This window comes from Anabrus simplex, chromosome 3, assembly GCF_040414725.1.
Source record: "Anabrus simplex isolate iqAnaSimp1 chromosome 3, ASM4041472v1, whole genome shotgun sequence".
Taxonomy (NCBI): domain Eukaryota; kingdom Metazoa; phylum Arthropoda; class Insecta; order Orthoptera; family Tettigoniidae; genus Anabrus; species Anabrus simplex.
In genome coordinates, this window is record NC_090267.1 from 221,920,149 (window position 1) to 221,930,722 (window position 10,574).

Genomic DNA, 10,574 nt, shown 5'->3' on the forward strand with positions numbered 1-10,574 from the left:
GGGTATTATTTTCAAATGAGCTGAGCTCGAGAGTCCATTATAGCGTACGATTCTTTCAATATGTCATGGCTCTGTATGTATTGCTGCAAAGGAAGTTCGGCTTCCCGCAAATGTCCAGTGTACCGATAATGAACCGTGTGTGTGTTGTGTCTCACTGATCCGTGACTGCGTACGATTCTTTCAGTGTGCTATGGCTCACTTTATGTCTCACTACAGCAGAAGCTCGGCTCCCCGCCAATGGCCAGTGTCTCGCTAGTGAGCCGTGAGTGCGCCACTCAACACTGTTCGTTGCGAGTCAGCTGAATCGTGTGCCATGAGCTCGCCGTTCCTATGAATCGATTCACTCGGACACTTGAATGAATCAATACATTGCTTCGAATCATGCACACAGTAGCCAACACTACTTTCATGGCCTACCACGGAGTTAGCTTTGCTAATCAACGGTTAATATTTGTGCAGTTGCAGAGATCATATCTTCATTACCCCTTCGGCAGTAATGTTATCTAGGGGAGATAAGTGGTAGCAGAAGGAACACATCACATCTCAATGAAAATGAAATGTCGTATGGCTTTTAGTGCCGGGATATCCCAGGACGGATTCGGCTCACCAGGTGCAGGTCTTTCTATTTGACTCCCGTAGGCGACCTGCGCGTCGTGATGAGGATGAAATGATGATGAAGACAACACATACACCCAGCCCCCGTGCCGTTGGATTAACCAATTAAGGTTAAAATCCCCGACCCGGCCGGGAATCGAACCCGGGACCCTCTGAACCGAAGGCCAGTACGCTGAGCATTCAGCCAACGAGTCGGACTATCACATCTCAATTAACAATAGTGACAGTGTAATCTACACTAATATCATAAAGAGAGAAAGTTTGTGAGTTTGTTTGTATACGGGTACCACTCAACCGATTTCAGTAATTATTTCACCATTAGAAAGCTTATTTCTTCCAGGGTATTTTTTCTGCTAGTGGTTTTACGTCACACCGACACAGACAGGTCTTATTGCGACGATGGGATAGGAAAGACCTAAGAGTTGGAAGGAAGCGGCCGTGGCCTTAATTAAGGTACAGCCCCAGCATTTGCCTGGTGTGAAAATGGGAAACTACGGAAAACCATCTTCAAGCCTGCCGACGTTGGAATTCAAACCCACTATCTCCTGGATGCAAGCTCACAGCCGCGCGGCTCTAACCGCACGGCCAACTCGCCCGGTCCAGAGTATTATAAGATATACAATATATTAGGCTAGTTTATCAGTGGAGTGGGTAGTTTTTTAATTAGTAGATCAACTACCGAGCATGTGGCTGCGCGATTTGGGTCAGGTAGGTATCAGCTTGCATTCGGGAGGTAGTGAATTCGAACCCCACTGTTGGCAGTCCTAAAGATGGTTTGCCGTGGTTTCCCATTTTCAAACCAAGAAAATGCTGGAGCTATACAGTACCTTAATTAAGGCCACTGTCGCTTCCTTCACACTCCTATCCCATCGTCGCCATAAGACCTATCTGTGTCGGTGCGATGTAAAGTAAATTGTTAGAATGAAAACAAATAGATCAAGTCGGAAGAATGGTGAGTGCGGAACCTTTCAAACTGAATAAGCTTCCTGACCGTTAGTCCTATTAAAGAATAGAACACTGGGCGAGTTGACCGTGCGGTTAGGGGCACTCAGCTGTGAGCTTGCATCCGGGAGATAGTAGGTTCGAGCCCCACTATCGGAAAGCCCTGAAGATGGTTATTCGGGTTTCCCATTTCCACATCAGGCAAATGCTAGGACTGTATCTTAATTAAGCCCACGGCCGATTCTTTCCCACTCCTAGCCCTTTCCTGTCCCATCGTCACCATAAGACCTATCTGTGTCGGTGCGACGCAAAGCAGGTTGTTAAAAAAAAAGAATAGAATCCACCAATCATGCTTTATGCGATACGGTCCTAAATAACCGGTAAAATTGTTAGCCTTATCAACAAATTGAGCATAAGCTACATAATTAAGAATTACTTATACTAAAAGGTCATTGAGCATTTTACTCCTAACTCTAACGGTTTTCCATAAATTTGTTCTTTTATGCCCCTACGTATTAAAGAAGAATTTTTAGCGTACGGCGCGGGTGCTCGCAATTCTGACCCAATGTCTAAAAAGTTGTACATGGTCCAATATTACAAAAACCTTCAAGATCTTCAAAAACTGAACTACACAGTAAGATATAGAATTTAACTAGCTGATGTACCCGTGCTTCGCTACGGAATTCTACACTGTACACGGAATTCTAGTGTACGCGTTGTGAGCAAGATTGTATTAAATTGCATACCTCTTAACGTTACCCTAGAAACGCGACGGGGAAGTCAGCAAACATCTTTGAGCATATGAAGACTGAGGAAATTTTAACTGTAATGGTAGACCCGCTGGCATACCATCGTCACAATCAGGTTGGAGAGTTTTCATTATAATGGTAGACACTCACTCTCCACTTGTCTTTTTACATCCTCAGAAAGACTGCCTTAGTGGTTTTCCCATCTGAAATGAACATAAATTAAAATGACGTCAGTAGGAATGGCGCGATTAAAAGCAATGCTTTCATATGAAATACTCGATCAAATGAACCATCACACCTTTTCTCACATTTAACGAACAGGACTACACTGCCGATCTAACAGTCCAAAGTTCCAGAGCTGGAATGACCAAGCCGCAGACAGCCGTAATTCGTGAACACTCTCCGTCTTTCTTCGGCGGGGAGGGGGTCGAATAGTGGAGACTCTCAGGGCAAACATTATGCCCTTTCACTACAGTAATCTGTTTCCTAGGAGTACCCTATGAATCGGAAAATATCAATTCACTACACTGGCGGCGGAACAATCTATCTGACTTGGAGGCAAATTTTTCCTTCAAGCCAGAAGAGAAACCCCCTCTTTACTGATAAAATTTGAATAATATGAATATAGGAAGAAGCTTTTCTTAGGAAACGGCTCTTTTCAGGGTTGAATTTTGAGGTATGTAGTGAATTGTGGTGCTATAATTTGGAATAGGCCTAAATTGTTATTCTAGACCAGGCAACACTACTACTACTACTACTACTACAAAGTCAGCCTCTGCCTTAAGTATGAATACTGGTCATTCAAAACAGCGCGTCAGAGTAGGGATCGAATAACTGGAATACTATGAAGAACCTGTGTGTTACGTACCAGCTGTATCAGAAAATGTATGAACCAGAGGAATGGCAATCTAAAGAAAATAGTTTTCTAACTCCCAGGCTATTTCCCACCAATATTCAGTTCGGCTATTATACTCGGTACGCAGCAGTAATCCTATCTATCGGAGTTGAGAGGCAGCATAAGAGACAAATAACATCACAACAAACAATGGTCAATGTTATTGTTGATCAATGTTATGCGCTTTCGATATTGTAGGCCTTCACATTTAGTTTTCTTCCGACTCTGAAATACCACTCATCATAGTCGGTACGGTAAAACGAATAAAGCATAAATGATAGGAAATTATTCTCTGTAACTTTTGTTATGTAGTATTTTTCGATAGGACCAAAACATTGGTATTTAAAAATTAAATTTTAGGCGCCTTCCCCTAAACTACAATTACATCCAGGGTGAATAAAATTGTTTATAGCTTAGACTGTAGTTTCTTCTTCCCCGACTCTATATACAGAATTTCATTAAATTCTGTTAACCCTTTTTCTCGTGGCTCGGCGTCTCTATGAACTTAGCAACAAAAATACAAATTCATGAATATGTGTATTATCATAACCGGTACGGTAAAAATGTATAAAGCATAAATGGTCGGAAATTTAATTCTATATAACTTTGGTTATGGAGTAATTATCGATACGACCACTAATAATATAAATATTTGAGAATTAAATTTTAGGCCTTCTCCTAAACTACCATTTAACTTGGCGTGAATAAAACGATTTATAGCTAGATTGTAGTGACTTATTCCCCGACTTTTCATACCAATTTTTATTAGTATAGGACCACAAATAACATTAATATTTGAAAATTAAATTTTAGGCCTTCCCCTAAACTACCATTTCTATCAGCGTGAATAAAATTATTTATGGCTTAGATTGTAGCGACGATCCAGACCACAATCTCACGGTTATGGAACCCGGACGAGAACAACAGCCTCCCCTGGACAACTTACCTCAGCATCCGCCACCAGCTCAGCCGCCATCACAATGGAGGAGCCTTCGACCTCAGGAATTGACGTCAGGATGGACCAACCCAGATCCACAGCGGGTGCTCCAACTGGCGCATTACCTTCAACAACAGCTGCTCCTCATCCCGACTGGCCGCGACCGCCACGCGTTGGTTTGAAACCTTTAAAACCAGCGCGCCCGGGAGAAGGGCGTCAGTTTGGCTTCAGACGGGGCGACCGGCAGTCACAACAAATGATTACTTGATACAGTATGTGTCGACCTACACATCGGCAACGCCGGGCAGCGGTGTCTGCTCTTGTTCATCAACTTTGCATACCGATTTTCATTAAATTCTCTTTAGCCGTTTTCTAGTGATGCCTGTACATACAGACAGACAGACAGACAGAAATTACGGAAAATGAAAAAGTGCATTTCCTAGTTACTGTGGACATGGCCGATACAGAAATACGATTATTTTTAAATTCTGAGCAATGTACAGACAAAACTTATTTTATATGCATAGATAACGACCAATAGGATAGGCGAACAAATACATCTTTCATCAGTAATGCCACTTCATGAAATGTTTACGTTAACACGCATCTTCAAAGGTGGATTCAGCCCGCTTGCGTTCGGGTAAGATGACGTCATGTTAAACCCTCGTAATGCGTGGTAAGGGAAAGGTAACTTACACCACAAGGTGCAGACTTCCTCGCAATTCTCTCAACTGTCTAAAGGGGCTCTGTCACTTCCAGCAGCTACGCTCACACTGACAAGCTTTACATACTATTCACATAGAGGACTGAAGCACTGCTGTAGTCTCACGAAAAACTAGACGTGAGTTACCGTCACCAGGTATGCTCACACTGACAAGCTTCACACACTGTTCGTATGGAGGACTGAAGCACTGCTGTAGTCTCACGAAAAACTAGACGTGATCTACCGTCACCAGGTATGCTCACACTGACAAGCTTCACACACTGTTCGTATGGAGGACTGAAGCACTGCTGTAGTCTCACGAAAAACTAGACGTGATCTACCGTCACCAGGTATGCTCACACTGACAAGCTTCACACACTGTTCGTATGGAGGACTGAAGCAAAGCTGTTGTCTTACGGAAACCAGACGTGCGCTACCATTGTCTGAAATTCCAATCAAACTGGCAGAAATTCCATGTGTACGAAGCCGTGGGTAAATGTTAGTGTGGAGTATTATTGTGTGCTTAGAGCATTAAGTCATTTCCACCGTGTATTTGTTTGTCAAATGCAATCTGATAACCCAGGTATTGAAATGGCTGCAGTAGTGTGTGTATTGAGGATTTGGATGCGTGTTCCGGAAATTTGGATAAAGTACTAAATCCAAACTTTCCTGGAGGGCGAACGCTTTAGAAGATGTTCTCACACATTATTAAAAATTATTATTAACTGTAAATGTCATGAGCATACAGAACAAACATTCATTTTTGCATAAAGGTCAAATTTGTAATAAGTTTGTGGGTAAAATTATATAGAGAAAATAACTAAATAACGAAATAAATTACAATCGAAAGAAAAAAAACTATTGAAGTTTCGTATTAAGTTGTATCATGCGACATTTTATCCAGTCGGTGCATATTTAATGAGATATTGACGCTTTTATGTTTTGCCTGATCTTTTAAATTTATCTCGTCACATGCACGCATTCTTACGACTTGTGTGTTCCTACAATGTCCCTTTCAAGCAGATCTGTCTTGGGCTGTCCTTTTAGCCTCTTCATAGTTTGTCAGTGAATAACGTCTTCACGAATGAATTTCTTGGTCTTTTGCTAAGGCGTTTTCCTGGTTTTCTACTACAAATTTTGTATTCTACTTATAAATATTTAAAACAAGGATGAACCTACTGTATAAGTGTAACCAAACGTTAATTATACCTACAGCCGCTCCCGTAAACATTCGGCCACTGATAAAATCCGCGAAAACGTGATCAGAATAACGTAACTATGAGAAAAATGTGAAACCAAATGTGTCAATGTAATGGAACTACTTGTTGTTGCTTATGCCGAGGAGGAATAACGAAGCATTGATGCACAGTATACCGTAAAAGGAAGGACATTGCGCACATGGGTGAAATGGCACGCCTCAAAAATATTCGGTCACCCGGAAAGGCCGGGATTGCCGCTGTGTTCGTTGACAGCGACAGGGCACACAGCGTTGCAAAACGTTCAGTTCGGTAGTGCGGTGCCGCGAGATAGTTATTTGCTGTAGTGTTGCGGACTGTATCAAATGGGGCGCAAAAGACAACATAATACCAATAACATGTTTGAAGAACGCCATCACGTGATGTTCAATCATGCTCGAGGTAAATCGCATAGCAGATGCTTAACATAAGCAGAACAATTGTTGGAGATATAATAAGACGATTCAAGAACGAAAACAGAATTGATTCAGCTCCCCAGGCAGACCAAGAAAACTGCTGCTATTTGCTTTACGTCGCACCGACACAGATAGGTCTTACGGTGACGATGGGACAGGAAAGGCTAGGAATGGGAAAGAAGCGGCCGTGGCCTTAATTAAGGTACAGCGCCAGCATTTGTCTGGTGTGAAAATGGGAAACAACGGAAAATCCATCTTCAGGACTGTCAACAGTGGGGTTCGAACCCACTATCTCCCGGATGCGAGCTCACAGCTGCGCGCCCCTAACCGCAGGGCCAACTCGCCCGGTAGACCAAGAAAGCTGACAGATCGAGAGGAGCGGTTTGTGCTTCGGAATGTGTGAAACGAAAATGGCAGCAGCTGTTTAGAGGAGTGTGTAAAGAAAGTGGGTACTAAAACCGTGGGAAGAGCACTGCGAAGGAATGAGTTCTTTGGGAGAAGAGCTAGGAAGAAACCAATACATTAGTGTGGTAAATAAAAAGAAGCAGCTAGAGTTCGCAAAAACCTAGGTAAGCAAACCCAGTGCTTGGTGGGAGGATATGATTGTTATTTGTTGATGAGTCAAAGTTCAACGTCTTCGGGTCTGATGGAAAACAACTGGTGTGGCGGAAACGTAAACCATGAACTGAAAACAGGCAATTTACAAGCTATTTGCTTTACGTCGCACCGACACAGATAGGTCTTATGGCGACGATGGGACAGGAAATGCCTGGGAGTGGGAAGGAAGCGGCCGTGGCTTTAATTAAGGTACAGACCCAGCATTTGCCTGGTGTGAAAATGGGAAACTACGGAAAACCATCTTCAGGGCTGCCGACAGTGGGGTTCGAACCCACTATCTCCCGGATGCAAACTCACAGCTGCGCGACCCTAACCGCACGGCCAACTTGCCCGGTCAATTTACAAGCAACGGTAAAACATGGTGGAGGAAGTGCTATGGTGTGGGGATGTGTTGCATCGAACGCGGTTGGTGCACAGAGTTTCATTGAACTTAATCTGACTGTTACCGTGTTTTGGTGGTAGTTATGCGTGAAAGAAGGTGCGGGGTGGTGAACAGGTCTCAAGCTACGAAAGTAAAATTAATTTAAAATTTAACAAGGTTATATTTTCTTTCCTCCTCTGCGAACCATGTGACCTTGCCGCGGTGGGGAGGCTTGCGTGTCCCAATGATGCAGATAGCCGAGCCGCAGGTGCAACCATACCGGATGGGTATCTGTTGAGAGACCAGACTAACGAATGGTTCATCGAAAGGGGGGTAGCAGCCTTTCGGTAGTTGCAAGGGCGGCAGTCTAGATGATTGACTGATACGGCCTTGTAATAATACTCAACATGGCTTAGCTGTGTTGATACTGCTACACGGCTGAAAGCAACGGGAAACTACAGCCGTAACCACCTCCCGAGGACATGCAGCTCGCTCTGTATGAATGATGTACTGATGATGGCTTCCTCCCGGGTAAAATATTCCGGAGGTAAACTAGTCCCCCATTCGGATCTCCGGGTGGGGACTACACGAGAGGGGGCGATCATCAGGAAGATGGATACTGACATTCTGCGAGTCGGAGCGTGGAATGTTAGAAGTTTGAATCGTTGTGGTAGGTTAGAGAATCTGAAAAGGGAGATGGATAGGCTAAAGTTAGATGTAGTTGGTATAAGTGAAGTACGTTGGCAGGAAGAACAGGATTTTTGGCCAGGCGATTACCGAATTATCAACACGAAATCAAACAGGGGTAATGCAGGAGTTGGTTTAATAATGAATAAGAAAATAGGGCAGCGGATAAGCTACTACGACCAGCATAGTGAAAGAATTATTGTCGCCAAGATAGACACCAAACCAATGCCCACCACAATAGTGCAGGTCTATATGCCTACTAGTTCAGCGGATGAAGAAGAAATTGAAAGAATATATGAGGAGGTAGAAGATTTAATACAATATGTCAAAGGTGACGAGAATCTAATTGTGATGGGAGACTGGAACGCAGTGGTAGGCCAAGGAAGAGAAGGTAGCACAGTAGGAGAATTTGGATTGGGACAAAGGAACGAAAGAGGAAGTCGGCTGGTTGAATTCTGCACTGACCATAATTTAGTCCTCGCCAATACTTGGTTCAAACACCACAAACGACGGCTGTATACGTGGACGAGACCTGGAGACACTGGAAGGTATCAAATAGACTTCATTATGATTAGGCAGAGATTCAGAAACCAGGTGTTGGATTGCAAAACTTTCCCAGGAGCAGACGTGGACTCTGACCACAACTTGTTGGTCATGAAATGCCATCTGAAATTGAAGAAATTGAAGAAAGGAAAGAATGCAAAAAGATGGAATCTAGACAAGTTGAAAGAAAAGAGTGTGATGGATTGTTTCAAGGAACATGTTGCACAAGGACTAAATGAAAAGGCCGAAGGAAACACAGTAGAGGAAGAGTGGAGAGTCATGAAAAATGAAGTCAGTAGGGCTGCTGAAGAAATGTTAGGAAGGAAGAAAAGATCAACTAAGAATCAGTGGATAACTCAGGGGATACTAGACCTGATTGATGAACGACGAAAATACAAGAATGCTAGAAATGAAGAGGGCAGAAAAGAATACAGGCGATTAAAGAATGAAGTGGATAGAAAGTGCAAGGTAGCTAAGGAAGAATGGCTGAAGGAGAAGTGCAAGGATGTCGAAGGCTGTATGGTCCTGGGAAAGGTAGATGCTGCATACAGGAAAATCAAGGAAACCTTTGGAGAAAGGAAATCTAGGTGCATGAATATTAAGAGCTCAGATGGAAAGCCACTTCTAGGGAAAGAAGACAAAGCAGAAAGATGGCAGGAGCATATCCAACAGTTGTATCAAGGTAACGATGTAGATAATTTCGTTTTGGAACATGAAGAGGCTGTTGATGCTGATGAAATGGGAGACCCAATTTTGAGGTCAGAGTTTGACAGAGCTGTGAGTGACCTAAATAGGAACAAGGCACCTGGAGTTGATGACATTCCCGCTGAATTACTGACTGCCTTAGGAGAAACCAGCATGGTAAGGTTATTTCATTTAGTGTGCAAGATGTATGAGACAGGAGAAGTCCCATCCGATTTTCAGCAGAATGTTGTTATACCTATTCCCAAGAAAGCCGGTGCTGACAGGTGTGAAAACTACCGCACTATTAGTTTAGTATCTCATGCCTGCAAAATTTTAACACGTATTATTTACAGAAGAATGGAAAAACAAGTTGAAGCTGAGTTGGGGGAAGATCAATTTGGCTTCAGAAGAAATGTAGGAACACGTGAAGCAATCCTGACTTTGCGTCTGATCTTAGAGGATCGAATCAAGAAGGACAAGCCCACGTACATGGCATTCGTAGATCTAGAAAAGGCATTCGATAATGTTGATTGGACCAGGCTATTTATGATTCTGAAGATGATAGGGATCAGATACCGAGAACGAAGAATTATCTACAACCTGTATAAAAATCAGTCTGCAGTGATAAGAATCGAGGGCTTTGAAAAAGAAGCAGCAATCCAGAAAGGAGTGAGGCAAGGCTGCAGTTTGTCCCCTCTCCTTTTCAATGTTTACATAGAACAGGCAGTAAAGGAAATCAAAGAGAAATTTGGAAAGGGAATCACAGTCCAAGGAGAGGAAATCAAAACCTTGAGATTTGCCGATGATATTGTTATTTTATCTGAGACTGCAGAAGATCTCGAGAAGTTGCTGAATGGTATGGATGAAGTCTTAGGTAAGGAGTACAAGATGAAAATAAATAAGTCCAAAACAAAAGTAATGGAGTGCAGTCGAACGAAGGCAGGTGATGTAGGGAATATTAGATTAGGAAACGAAGTCTTAAAGGAAGTAGATGAATATTGTTATTTGGGTAGTAAAATAACCAACGATGGCAGAAGTAAGGAGGACATAAAATGCAGACTAGCACAAGCAAGGAAGAGCTTTCTTAAGAAAAGAAATTTGCTCACTTCAAACATTGATATCGGAATTAGAAAGATGTTTTTGAAGACTTTTGTGTGGAGCGTGGCATTGTATGGAAGTGAAACATGGA